General features: G+C 36.1%; 1 long non-coding RNA gene across 1 annotated transcript in view; it reads right to left on the reverse strand.

Moving 5' to 3' along the window:
- The window catches only part of LOC126938332 (uncharacterized), a 244,779-nt gene that overhangs the window by 191,760 nt on the left and 37,666 nt on the right, over positions 1–15,353 (reverse strand). The window contains exon 2 of the long non-coding RNA XR_007720059.1: positions 1,894–1,984. This is a non-coding gene — a long non-coding RNA (uncharacterized LOC126938332). The remainder of the gene's footprint in view (positions 1–1,893; positions 1,985–15,353) is intronic.

Consider the following 15,353-nt stretch of genomic DNA (forward strand, 5'->3'; position numbering starts at 1 on the left):
AAAGTATAAAATAACCTTCCACCACCATAAAATGCTTGCTGAGGAGGTAATTTAAATGTTAAAAACAAAATGCCTCACACTTTATTTATTTATCAACAAATCAAATAAAGGACAAGAACATCCTGACGTTCCTCTAATGTCTCCACACTTGAAAGATCCTGAGAGTAAGTGGTGAGTATAATTTAGCTCCCATCCTTTGTTGTAAAGGCAGTCATTTAAGCCATGAGACGTATTTGTTAGTTCTAAACATAAAACATAACACATCGGCTTGTTTGAGATTCTATGGTAATCATCCAACCAGTGCCACTTAGCATCATGCTTGGCTTTGAAGCCAAGAAGAGAAAAAAACACCAAAATAAGAACTGAATATAAAAGATGGGTTTGGAGCCAAGTCATCAAGAATAAATGTGAAGAAGTCATCCAAGGGCTACATGCAAACCTATAAACATTGTACATGTGCACGGTCTTATGTTCCTTGGGTTAAATAACATAATAAACAAATGTTGGTAAAGAAATTTCAGGTCTTGGGTTGGCAACTAAGGGAAAGATAAAAGTGAAGAAACAACAACAAAAAGAATACTAAGATTTGTACAACACAACCTTTAGTTTAAAATGCTGCCTGGCTAGAAAAGAACATGCAGCCTATTCTAATTTACCACGACACATTTCAGAAAACAGTTAAAGCAACAAAACAAAACAAAAAAATGACAATGCGTATCATTTAAAAATTAACACTGACAGCAACACTAATACAAGGAACTAAGAAGGTTTTTCATAAAATTCAAAATCTGTTGCTACGTAGAGAATTATAGGCAAGTCTAATAAAACAGACCAAATCCTCAGACTTCAAAAAAGGGAAGCAAACTCTTTTTCTCCTCTGTATATTGTCTCCTTGGTTCTGGTATCTTCCATTTATGATTAATAGTTACACTAACATTTTCCCATCATTGTTGATGTAGAGATATCATTGCTAGAAACTTTGTCATTTCAAACATAATAAAGTGCTGTCAAAAAGATATTTCTCTTAAGTTTGTTATTAACACTTGGAGTAGACATTTAAGGGTCTGGCAAATCGTTTTGCAATAGAGGAGATGTGTAAGTCACTGTTGTAACTGGCTGCCAAGTATTTGCTGAAGACCTACAGAAACATAGACCTGAATATACCTAGCAAGTTCTCCAGTCCTGCCATACCTAATGGTACTCAGTTAAATGATAATAGACAGTAAATAAATAAATAAAAGTAATAGTCCATTCTGAATTAGAATGCCTTTGATATTGGCTGAAATGTATTAAAAGATTAGTAGACAAGTTCTGAGACTACCACACACAACACTGCCTCCTACCGCTGCCAGGTGGGCAGGAAAATTGTTACACGCTTTAAGGGACTGATACTTGCAGCAGAGTGGAAGTAACCTGAATGCATCATCAGAAAAGCATTTGAACATTCCCAGTTTCTGCCCCTTTACCCCTCTGAAAAATAATAACACTAACAAATAAAAATAACAAGGGAAACTTGATGTCCCATTGGAGCTGTCAGTATGAACGAGCTAGACCAAGAATAATCCAGTTAAAAAAGGGTAAGGAAACTACAACCAAACAACACTTTGAGCAAGTGAGTTCACACACACACACACACACACACACACACAAGAATATATTTCACAGGAAGTACAACAGAGAGGTAAGAGAGACCTTCAGAGAATTAGAAGGAGCTGTTCCTTGCATAAAGAAATGCAATAGAAATTTCAAGCCTAGAGAGGAAAAACTGGTTCCATGCCCATCTAATTTATGTAGGCAAAATTGTATCTTGACAGCAAATATGACTTCTGGAAAATAGAGTTAATTAGACTTTAGGTTTTATCGTAGACAAACTGAAAAATTTTTTCTACTTACCTCCTTCTCTTTCCCACCGCTCATTTTGACTGCGTCTTTTCAATCAGTTTCTTTCTTTCCTTCTGCTTCTCTCTTCTTCATTCATGGGTCTCTTAATAGAAAATGTAGATAATTTAGTGATCTTCAATATGTATTGCCTGGAAACCACCAGCCTAAATTCATTATTCCTCTAACCCATTTAATTTCCTTCCAGTTCTATGTGTGTCTGTTTAGCTTATAATCTTCCAATTATCATTCAATTTCCTGGTACTTTGATACTAAGAAGAGAGTGCTCTGCATATCAGACATAAAAATAGGGTCACTGGAATGTCTACCCTTCATAAATTCAAATGCTGACCTTTACCTACCCAACTATGTTTCTGAAAACTCACCTGGAAATTTTTATCACTCAAATCACTAAGGACACAAAATCCTGCCCTTGGCTGTAGTCAACCGTATTGAGAGTAGATCTATTTTAACCCGGTGCCCCGGATATTATGGTCTTTGATACTCAGGTTCTCCCTTGATGAGCAAACACAGTTTCTGCACTTATTTCAGATGTCTCTCCCTGTACTATACATTCCTGAAGAGAAGGTTTGGCATTTGCTCTCTATATGAAGTACCACAGCTTCAACAAGAGGTAGCCGCAGCTTCTCTGTTCAGTTACAGCCAAATGCATATACCTGGTTCCCCTTCTCCACTTGAGCGGAGGAGCCAGTGTCTTTTGAATTTGAAACAATCTTATGTGAGTTTCATTTCAGAGAATTATATCTTTACAGTACCTAGGGATAAGCTTAGACTGTCTCCTGAGGTAAACACCTTTTTTTTTTTTTTTTTTTTTTTTTTGAGACAGAGTCTTGATCTGTCACCCTGGCTGGAATGCAGTGGCACGATCTCAGCTCACTGCAGCCTCTGCCTCCTGGGTTCAAGTGATTCTCGTGCCTCAGCCTCCCGAGTAACCGGGATTATGGGTACCCGCCACCACGTCCAGCTAAATTTTGTCTTTCTCCACATGGTGGCAGGAAGGAAAAGTGCCTAGCAAAAGGGGGAAAAGCCCCTTATAAATCCATCAGATCTTGTAAGAACTCACTCATAACAACAGTAGCATGGGGGTAACCACCCCCATGATTCAATTACCTCCTACCAGGTCCCTCCCACAACACACGGGGATTATGGGAGCTACAATTCAAGATGAGATTTGGGAGGGGATACAGCCAAAATATCTCAGGAGCTCAAACAGCTCAGTAGGAAAATACTCTGGCGAACATATGGCAAACAGATATGTGAAAAGGTGCTCAACATCATTGATCATTAGAGAAATAAAAGCAAATCAAAACTGCAATGAGGTATCATCTTATTCCCATTAAAATGGCTTACATCTAAAGAACAGGCAACAACAAAGGCTGGCAAGGATGTGGAAAAAAAGTAACCCTCATGCAATGTAGGCGGGAAAGTAAATTAGTACAATCACTATAGAGAACAGTTTGGAAATTCCTCCAAAAAAAAAAAAAAACAAAACACACGAAAACTAAACTAGAGCTCCATATGATCCAGCAATCATACTGCTAGGTACATACCCAAAAGAAATCAGTACATCAAAGAGATATCTGCACTCCTACATTTGCTGCAGCACTGTTCACCATACCTAAGGTTTGGAAGCAACCTATGTGTTCATCAACAGATGAATGGATAAAGAAAATGTGGTACATAGACATAATGGAGTACTATTCAGCCATAAAAATGAATGAGATCCTGTCATTTGCAATAACATGCATGAAAGTGGAGATCATTGTGTTAAGTGAAATAAACCAGGCACAGAAAGATAAACATTCCATGTTCTTATTATATTTGTGAGATCTAAAAATCAAAACAACTGAACGCATAAACACAGGTAGAAGTATGGTTACCAGAGGCTGGGAAGCGTAGTGCGGTGTTGGGGGAAGGTGGGGATAGCGAATGGATCCAAAAATAAAAAAGAAATCAGACTTACTATTTGATAGCACAGCAGGATAACTATAGTCAATAATAATTGCCCATTTTAAAGTAACTTAAAGGGTGTAATTGAATTATTTGTAACACAAAGGATAGATGCATAAGGGAATGGATATTCCATTTCTGTGAAGTGATTATTATGCGCTGCAGGCCTGTATCAAAACATCTCATGTGCCCCCTAAATATATAATCTACTATGTACCAACAAAAATTCAAAATTAAAAAAAAATTTAAAATCCTTAGAAACTTAATATGAACTTCCTTTTTGGATTACAGTATTTGTGGAACTACGCTCTGTACCACTTTTCTGCTACAAATGCTTACTCCATTAACTGGTTCATACTTAGCCTAAGGAATTTTGACTGTATGTTTTACAAAGTATTTTTTAATTTCTGAGACACCTATCTGACCATCTAAAGTCAATGGACCATCCAGTTTGACCTTACCAATTACATCTATGTTGGAAGCATCTCCACGATGGAATTTACACAGTTTATTTGAATGCTCTACATTTCTTAACAAACACAGCAGGTTCACACTGATTGTGATTAGAACAAGAATCTAAATGTTCCTGGTTCTTTTGTACAACTTGCTCGGAGAGTTGGATTGTTTGTTATTGTTATCAATTATTTCAGATTAATTGTGACCCTAAATTAAAGCTGGTAATTTTAAATAGAGATGTTTTCCGTATTAGAATACATATTGAAGAAATTGCTCTTTTCTTTCTCAAAGTCAGTGTGGCTTTCCCAATTTTTCTTACATTAAGTTACTTAACTGGCAATAAGAAAAATCTAGAATAAAACAATTATCGTGCTCTAATCTTCTTGAGAAATGATAATTATTATATCTAATCAACATGATTCACGTTACTATGGATACTTGAAGTTATGGGATACAGAATATGCTTGTTTTCCTGGAGATGAAGTACATTATTAACATTCTGGTTGAAGTTCTTTACATGAACTAAGCAGTTATCCCCAAAGACATTGTATCTATGAACTCACTTTATATTAAAATATCATGTACATATTTATCTATTTTGTCCATATTAAACATGGACATGTAATTTCCTTAGCCCAGAATTTTTTATGAAGTTGTTGGGACATTTCATGGAAAACTGACTTGACATCTCAGAATTACATTATTCTAAAAGAAGTCCTCCTTGATGTTACTCTCAATGATTTAGGCAGTGCATTAATATCATAGTGTCTCTTAATATTGTGTCATAGATATATAAAGCAATACGTGATTGAACAAGGAGTTCCTCATCTGAATTTCGATGAGCTATTGCTGTTGCCTTCACATTGATCTGCCACATGACCATAAGCTCCCCCTGCGATTTACTTTGCCATTCTTTTTCTCCATATAGCCTTTTCTCAAACTGAGAAAAACTATTTGCCACTGTCTGCATACAACCCCCATTGTTTTACCTTCATGCCTTTGCTTGGTTTTCCTGCCTACGTAAAATACCTTTGTTCACTCAATCCAAAATTCACTAAGCTCTACAATGTACTAAACAGTGTTCCAGCTTGAGAACAAAGCAGAAGGAAGATGCTCAAGGTCCCCACTCTTAAGGAGTTTTTCTTCTGGTAAAGAAGATACACAATAATCAAATAGACAGATACACACTGTAATTTCAGATAGAGAGAATGCAATGAAGACAATAAAGCACAGGAATAAAGCAGACGAAAACAAAGCAGAGGAGATGAGAATTTCTGGTCTAGCATGACTTTGTCAGGAATGGCTGCTCTGAAAGAGTGAGAATTATGCAGATGGCTAAGTTGTAAAGGAGGGCTAAGTAGGTATACTAAGTCAGGGTTCTCTAAAGGGACCAAACCAATAAGACATGTGTATATATGAAGGGGAGTTTATGAGGAGAATTGACTCACATGGTCACAAGGTGAAGTCTCACAATAGGCTGTCTGCAAGCTGAGGGGCAAGGAAGCCAGAGTCCCAAAAACTCAAGAGTAGGGGGGCTGACAGTGCAGCTTCAGTCTGTGGTCGAAGGCCCAAGAGACCCTGGCAAACCACTGGTGTAAAGTGCAAGAATCCAAAGGCTGAAGAACTTGGGAGTTCGATGTTTGAGGGCAGGAAGCACCCAGCATGGGAGAAAGATGAAGGCAGGAAGACTCAGCAGGTCTGCTCTTTCTACCTTCTTCTGCCTGCTTTATTCTTACCCATACTGGCAGCTGATTAGATGGCGCCCACCCAGATTGAGGGTGGGTCTGCTTCTCCCAGTTCACTGACTCAAAAGTTAATCTCCTTTGGCTACACCTTCACAAGCACATCCAGGAACAATACTTTGCATCCTTCAATCCAATCAAGTTGACACTCAATGTTAACAATCACAGCAGGGTAAGGACTGAGACTGAGGAGGGAAGAGCTTGCTAGGCAGAAAGCGAAACACGTATAAAGCTTGTAAGACAGGAGCAAACTTGATATGGTGGATAACCAGTCAGAAGGTCAGTGTAGCTGTACCCACAGTTAAGGAGAGAAAGAGTCAAGGGAAATATTTGTGTATAAAATCTTGAAGGCCACACTAAGGAATTTTCTTTTTATTGCAAGTATAAACGAAAAGCTTTAGCAAGAGACTTAAGCAATCTGATTAACATTCTTAAAAGACCATGTTCATTGCTGTGTACAGAATAGAACGGTTGGGAGATATATTAAAATACAGTGAATCTAGATGGAGAGATGGTGGTGTGAATTTAAGATGATACCCAGAGTTAGCAAGAGGTGACTAGATTTAAGCTAGGCTTTGGGGATAGAGCCCACATGGCTTGTTGGTGTATTACATGTGGGAATTACAAAAATAGACTTGACAAGAATTATGTTGATTATTTTGCCTGAGTAAACAGATGAATGACAGTTCCCATAACTGCCAGAGGAGGAGTATATTTTGTGGATGGGAACCACGGTTCTATTTTGTGAATGCTTATGAGAGATCAATTAGCCTTACCTCAGTATAAGTAATTATATATCTATATATTCACAAATATCTACATGGAACGCCTCTCTCGCTCTCTCCCCCCCCACCTCCCTCTTTTTTTCTGTCATCCATTTCCACTTCCTACTGAATTGTTTATTTGTATATATGTCTTATTAATCTGTATTAGAAAGTTTTCATTAACTTCAAGTCTTCAATAAATGAAAGTCAGCCAATATATGAAGAAGATTAAGAGAAAAAACGATGGCTTCATCTAAAAACACAAAGATATTTGAAATGACTGGCTCTCAGGAACACCTAGAATCATGTCATTGAAGTCCATGATTTCTTTCACTAAAATTCCCTTTGTGCATTTGCTTCATTGTTCTTTATTAGAAGACCAGAAGATTCTTGTCTGTTTTTTAAATACTATTTCTACTGCAAATGCGGAAGATGTTTGCCCACAGCTGCAAAGCGCACATATTCAAAATCTCCTCAAAAATAGATTCAGAAAATGAATCTATTTCTGTTTCAATTATAAATTCTTAGAGATAGAATTATTTTGCTTTGGTTTTCATCAATTGCTCATCCCTGGCCCAAATAACACTGTAAACACTTTATGGTTGGAGATATGTTTGCTAGAACTGTGTAAATCCTCTAAAGTTTAGTGAGTATACCATGGGTAATTTTTTACGGGACGGAACAAATGAATGAATAAACTAATGATCAAATGAATGAATGGATGGATGAATGAATGGCTTCAGGGCATCCATGATATAATTGGGGAGAAACATAGGAAATTCACTACACTAAAAGGCAACAGAGTAAAATTTTAAATCCTTAATTATGTTGAAAGGTCCACTTACAGTAGAAAGTAGAAGTTTGGTAGAGACTATTACTTCTATCACAATACCGGATTAACAAACAGTCATACTTTTCTTTGCAATCATCAAAAAGCAGTGGATGCAAAGGAGCCTGAAATAACTAAATTACAAAAAAGGATGAGAAGTCCTTCATACCTGAGCAAAAAGCAGGGGCTTCTTTTGTACTTGGAGCAATATTTTAGTCTTAGCATGAATAGCAGAGGGAGAGGCAGGCCTGATAATCAGAAAATAGTCCATGAGACGATGAGAAACCAGCTGAAATTTAAGAACTGTATGGGTTGACATGATGGATTAGAATTTAAAAGATCTCCAAAAGCAAACATAAATCTCTCATCTGACAATTATCTCTCATGAGGATTTTGCTAAGTATATATCAATGGAAAGAGTGAGAGAGCAGAGAAAAACAGTCTCACACAGTGCATGAGCCCGGGCACTGCGGAGTTGAATAAACTAAACTAAAACTCAGGCTGCAATTCAGCTCTCTGCCAGCTCAAAGCTTCGTAGGATCAAAATGCTCAACCCCCTTTGCTACAATACAGGGTGTTATAGACTGAGAGGAAGGAGAAATATAGATCTCTTTAATTGCAATTTAAACTTTACACTAGTTAAATGACCCAGTGCTAGTCTAGCTCTACTCATGGGTGAAATCAAAATGATCCATCCCTCACCCTAGCTGCCTGAAAGGGAAAAGGTATGGAAACTCTGGAAGCAAGAAAACAAAACATGTTGTCTAGTTTAGTCTATTCTATTTTTTTGTTCAAAATGTCCTGCATATAAGCAGAAATCAAAAGATGCAAAAAGACAGGTTAAACTGACCCAAAAATGAAAACAATAAACAAAAAACAGCAAATACAGGCAGACACAAAGACGAAATGGATGTTTTTATTAATAGACAGGACTTAAACAAATCTAAATATGTCAAATAACTAAGAGAAGTAATTTACCGAATGGTAAAAGCCCTAAAAAATGACCGAATTGAAATTCTAGAAGAAAAAATGTAATATCTGAAATTAAAAATTTATCAAATGATTTTAAATAGTAAACTTGAAGACAATTTAATACATATTACTCACATTGAAACTTTTTTTTAAATTTATTTATTATTATTATACTTTAAGTTGTAGGGTACATGTGCATAACGTGCAGGTTTGTTACATATGTATACTTGTGCCATGTTGGTGTGCTGCACCCATCAACTCGTCATTTACATCAGGTATAACTCCCAATGCAATCCCTCCCCCCTACCCCCTCCCCATGATAGGCCCCTGTGTGTGATGTTCCCCTTCCTGAGTCCAAGTGATCTCATTGTTCAGTTCCCACCTATGAGTGAGAACATGCGGTGTTTGGTTTTCTGTTCTTGTGATAGTTTGCTAAGAATGATGGTTTCCAGCTGCATCCATGTCCCTACAAAGGACACAAACTCATCCTTTTTGATGGCTGCATAGTATTCCATGGTGTATATGTGCCACATTTTCTTAATCCAGTCTGTCACTGATGGACATTTGGGTTGATTCCAAGTCTTTGCTATTGTGAATAGTGCTGCAATAAACATACGTGTGCATGTGTCTTTATAGCAGCATAATTTATAAGCCTTTGGGTATATACCCAGTAATGGGATGGCTGGGTCATATGGTACATCTAGTTCTAGATCCTTGAGGAATTGCCATACTGTTTTCCATAATGGTTGAACTAGTTTACAATCCCACCAACCTAATACCATAAAAATCCTAGAGGAAAACCTAGGTAGTACCATTCAGGACATAGGCATGGGCAAAGACATCATGTCTAAAACACCAAAAGCAATGGCAGCAGCCAAAATTGACAAATGGGATCTCATTAAACTAAAGAGCTTCTGCACAGCAAAAGAAACTACCATCAGAGTGAACAGGCAACCTACAGAATGGGAGAAAATTTTTGCAATCTACTCATCTGACAAAGGGCTAATATCCAGAACCTACAAAGAACTCAAACAAATTTACAAGAAAAAAACAAACAACCCCATCAAAAAGTGGGCAAAGGATATGAACAGACATTTCTCAAAAGAAGACGTTCATACAGCCAACAGACACATGAAAAAATGCTCATCATCACTGGCCATCAGAGAAATGCAAATCAAAACCACAATGAGATACCATTTCACACCAGTTAGAATGGCAATCATTAAAAAGTCAGGAAACAACAGGTGCTGGAGAGGATGTGGAGAAATTGAAACTTTGAGACAAAGAAAAAATAGCTAAACAGAGCATCATAGACATATTAGGACCAGGTCAAATAATCTAAACACTTAAGTGGTGTCCCTGAAGTGAGAGAGCATGGGCAAGGAAGTATTTGAAGATATACTTGTGAAGATTTTTCTATACATAGTGATTGAAATCACACATCTCAGAAGCTCAGGGAATCCCAAGCACGATAAATACAAAAACAAAACCAACAAATAAAAACCTGGCATTCCTACATGTAGCATAGTCAAATGCAGAAAATCATAGATAAGAAAAATATTTTGAAAGAAATCTGAGAAAAGTAGACACATTACATTTAGGAAATAACAATAAGAGAGATAACTGATATCTTTTAAACCCAAAGTATTTGCAATCTAATTTTATATTTGATTAGCTAATACAAAAGTGTCATCGCTTTTTTTTTTTTTTTTTTTTTTTTTGAGACAGAGTTTTGCTCTTGTTGCCCAGACTGAAGTGTAATGGCATGATCTCGACTCACTGCAACCTCCGCCTCCCAGGTTCAAGTGATTCTCCTTCCTCAGCCTCCCGAGTAGCTGGGATTACAGGCACACACCACCACACCCAGCCAATTTTTTTTGTATTTTCAGTAGACATGGGGTTTCACCATGTTGCCTAGGCTGCTCTCGAACTCCTGACTTCAGGTAACCCACCGGCCTCAGCCTCCCAAAATCATGGGATTACAGACATGAGCCACCGCGCCTGGTCTCATTGCATTTTTAACCGTATTTATTTATATAAAGTAATAGAGACATAGCCCAAATTAGATGAAATTGTATCTTGGGAATCTGTCTCACTTTTTCCCCCATTATCTCCCTCCCACCAAAACATACAAAATGGGTTTAATATATGCAGATGTTTATTAAAGAGAGATGATATTTAGTTCATATTACAATAAGTTCAGGAGACTGGTGGCAGAGAGAAAAAAACCTCCAATGCCTTAGTTATGCTTTCATTGTAGTCATTAATTTAAGCTTTTACTTGAAAGATATTACCTTAATTTTTCCATTGAAGAAGAATGGAAATATTTGAAAATAATGAAACTTCAGGTGGAGAAATTGTAGAACATAGAATCAATGGCTATAGGTTTTAGCATTTTGATGGTGTTTCTGATGTTTTGACATTAACGTTATTTTTTTCAGGGGACAGTGTTGACCATGCTATGAATGATAGTATAAATCTTGAGTTCTATGCTTTGTTTGTATAATGTTTTTGAAAATAATAATGATAACAAGTGACATTGTTTATTCTCAGCCTATTACCTTCTAGGAGTAGAAAGTAAAACAGTGAATTCTCATTTTGATTTATTTTTTCATATAAATACACAAAATTGGGCATTCTTTACTCCGAGAGGACAGAAGTAATTTTATTGTTTTATCAATGGTGTTTTGGAAGCATCATGTGTTTTGATGGTATGAGCTATATTTGTGAAGCATGTGGTTTTTAAATCCATAATATAACAAATTTGGTTATAATCTGTGTTTTAACAGATTATAAGTATTCTACTTTTTCTTTTCCTTAAACAAGATTATTCCTCTAGAGCTGTTTGCTATTCCAGATATACTCTATCTAATTATTATGTTAACTTTGCACAGTATGTCAACTGGATCAGGAATTAAATTGATCATTTCATTTTCATTTAGAAATTTGTTAAATTTTTAATGTTCATGATCAAAAATCAAATGTATAAATACATATGTAATTAAATAATTTAGGAAGACTCACTACCATGCTCCCAACCACCACCAAGCTTGTCCAGTGTTTTGTAGACTGAATTACATTATATTTATATATATGTAATTCACTATATATTATGACTAATTTTTATGTCTCAAACTTTACCCTTCTTCAATTATCTAGGTTATGAAAACTAAAACCAGCACTGTCACCAGAACAAAATAACTATTAGAGGGCCTAGAGAGAAATATATTAAAAAACAAACAACAATAAATTAAAACATATGAACAGTTATGGATATGGGGAAATACAAATAGAAAAATAAAGTAAAATAAAGGACAAAGTTCACAGGAAAGAAAAATGTCAAATCAGCTTTTACATCTAGTGGTTGATTACAAATATGGCTATGAGAATCTCACCAATCAAAACAAAGACTTAAATAGGGTCATAGTGTCCATTATTTAAAAATAAACTTCTAAGAGGAGTACAGATATTGAAACAACAAAATTAGAAAGAAATACTGCAGAATGGCACTAAGAAAGGAGCCACTGCTGTATAGTCACAGATGATACACTACAGTAAATCGCAGTATAGTGGACCCTGTCTTTCCCATACAACAGAGGGTTGTAATTTTCTAATATTTCTCAGAAAAGCACAGAAGTGAATATTCAATGCTCAGCTCAGTAAAAGCAATTCTACGAGGAGCCAAAATTATTGGGTGGAAGAATATAGACGTTCCCTAGACTAACATAATTCAAAGATAAAATATTGGGCTGGGCGCAGAGGCTCACGCCTGTAATGCCAGCACTTTGGGAGGCCAAAGTGGTCGAATCATGAGGTCAAGAGATGGAGACCATCCTGGCCAACATGGTGAAACTCCATCTCTACTAAAAACACAGAAAATCGCCGGGAGTGGTGGCACATGCCTGTAGTCCCAGCTACTTGGGAGGCTGAGGCAGGAGAATCGCTTGAACCCGGGAGGTGGAGGTTGCAGTGAGCGAAGATTGTGCCACTGCACTCCAGCCTGGCGACAGAGTGAGACTCCATCTCAAAAAAAAACAGAAAAAAGAGAGAGAGAGATAAAAGTTTAAATACTTGGTGAAATTGAAGTAGTCTATGCATTAAAGGTTATCATCAATAGACTCATATTTATCAATAGTATTATTTTTAATTGACCATTTGACAAAACACTCTTGAATGAGATTATATTTTCTGGCTGGAATATGAAAGAGGGGAAACTTTATTCCCAAATAAAGGCAAATCCATATTCTTTGACTATCAAATTAGTTGATGATAGAGTTAATATCAATTTATAAAATAAAGTGCTTATAGGTGTCAGGATTAGATAGTAAACTATGCTGAAAAACAAAGAAATGCTGACTCTCAGTGGGTCAGCACAGTAAGAATTTCTTTCGATGCCAATCTGGATGCTTTCCTAGTGGATTTCTTCCAAGACCATGTTCCTACAGGGCCAGATGGAAATCTTGGCTTTCACGGACACTATGGAAGAGGAAGAGGAGTCTGAAAGATTCTGAAGAATGATTTTTACGTGTTGCCCAATGGGATTAACATCACTTCTGTACACATTTCACCTGCTAGGAAAATTGTTCTAACAAAAATACAAGGAAGGCTGGGAGGCTCAGAAATGTAGTCTTCCAGTGGGTTGTAGGAGAGGAAACAGTGTTGGGAACATAAAGTGTTTTATTTGTTGTGGTTCTTAACCAGAAAATGTGCCTGAATAGATTTTTAACTCACTTAAAAAAAAACTAAGACGACTTCTATGCATAGATGATGTTAATGAACAAGTCCCCAAAGATCCACATTAACAGGTTTCTATAACAATGGCTGCATTTTCCCTAAAGAGGTTTTTCAAGCATAACAGAAAAGAGATGAAATGTTGCCTCAGTAACCTCTCCAAAAATAGGATATGTAATTTGTCTAGAATATTTAGGTAATAAGTCAATAATCTTAATGTGTAACTGAAAATAAAACACATTGTTATAAACTTCAGTTTGGCTTTATTCATAAACTGAGATACAAAGATGTCTTAATGTAAGTTTTGTACTTGTAATCACTCTTATAAAGCTTATAACAGTAACCGAAGCAGCTATTAAATAATGTCAACATTATGTTAGAAGATTCTGATCTGCCCATTTTTCCAAGCAGTTTATTGCAGAATAGTGTTTAAAATAAGAACAGAGATTTCAAAATAACTATCGTTAATGTTCTGGTAGGGAATCGCGCTTCTTCTGATACTGGAAAGAATAAAAACTCTTGCATCCAAATAATGAATAATACGAAATTTCCAGAAAGCACCAATGATAACTGATTTATCAAAAGTGAGGAGTATTCATTACTCCAATGTCTCAACATTTCATGAGATTATTGTGACCACAGAGCTCACTCTTGACCATAGATAAAATTGCCGTCTCATGTTACTGTATGTATGTATGTACGTATTTAATCTCTTTGTGTTTGGTCATGAAGGTTATTGTAGAAAACCTGCAAACACTTAAGAAAGACAATCTGACAAATATTCCCACAATCGCACAGCCTTCAGAGGCAACTGTGGAGTTTTGTTTTATCTGATAATTTATTCATAGTTTATATCTTGATGATAGATATTATTGCTGGCTCCTAAATATTGGCTAAATATTTTGACACAAATTTCCTACTTCATTTATATAATTATGTAAATCTTACTCCTGTGTAAGAAACACCATATAATTATATCCTAATTTCCTTAACCATCCTCCTAATATTGGACATGTAGATATTAGGATATTTTATTATATTTATTAAGATAGTATTCATCATGGTAGTCTTATGAGAGCTCCCAGAAGAAAAGTCCTGGCTCCAAATGTATGAGCATTTTCAAAGTTTGGAGTATGTATTGCCAACTTGTATTCTATTCATGTTTCTCCAACTTCTCTCTGGAATTCTTAGTGGGTTTTTTTTGTTCTTAAAAAGTGTACAAATCTTAAACTAGTTAACCTATCTTTTCTGCCCTTTAGGTGTAGAACTTTTCACACTCTACAGTTTATGACATAGCTTTGTATATGATCTAATTTATGCTTCATAAACATGCTTTGCAAGATTAGGACGATATTATTTCCAGTTTCACAAGGGAAGGAAGAGGGATGTTAAATTTCTTGCTTCTGGTTCTAAAACTAATAAGTATCACAGTCAGAATTTGGATCTCTAGCTCCTGCCTCCTACCCCAAGGCTTTTTCAATTACGACAGGACTACAAGGTACAGTGATTCATGGGAATTCATACTGTTTACCTTTCATAATAAAACGCAGCAACATTGGTCCTCACTTTCAAAAGGGAAAGCAACATTATGTCAGACATGATTTAAATGTAATAACAACTGCTTAACTTGCAAGGCAGTAAGAACATGTGGTACCCTTTTATGGAGACTTTCTGTTTTTAAAAGTTAAACTACATCAGATTTTTCTCAGCACTGTATCTGTGATTCCTGAGGAAAACTTAGGATCAAAAATGCTTTTAAAAAAATCAAGTACTTTTTTTTCATGTTTTGTAGATTTTCTTTGAATTATAAAAAGAAAATCCTTCTAATGTATTCATAAGCAAAACCGGCTTTTGTCACTAGCACCCTGTAGAAACCAAAGATGAACATTAAATTACTCTGAGCACATGGCTACTTGCCAGTAATTATTCAATACGAGGTTTAAGCAAGTTTATCTAGAATACGAGGTCCATGTATACACAGCTAAAGGGAAAGACATGGTTAAAGTAATT

The sequence above is a fragment of the Macaca thibetana genome, chromosome 16, assembly GCF_024542745.1.
Source record: "Macaca thibetana thibetana isolate TM-01 chromosome 16, ASM2454274v1, whole genome shotgun sequence".
NCBI classification, from domain to species: domain Eukaryota; kingdom Metazoa; phylum Chordata; class Mammalia; order Primates; family Cercopithecidae; genus Macaca; species Macaca thibetana.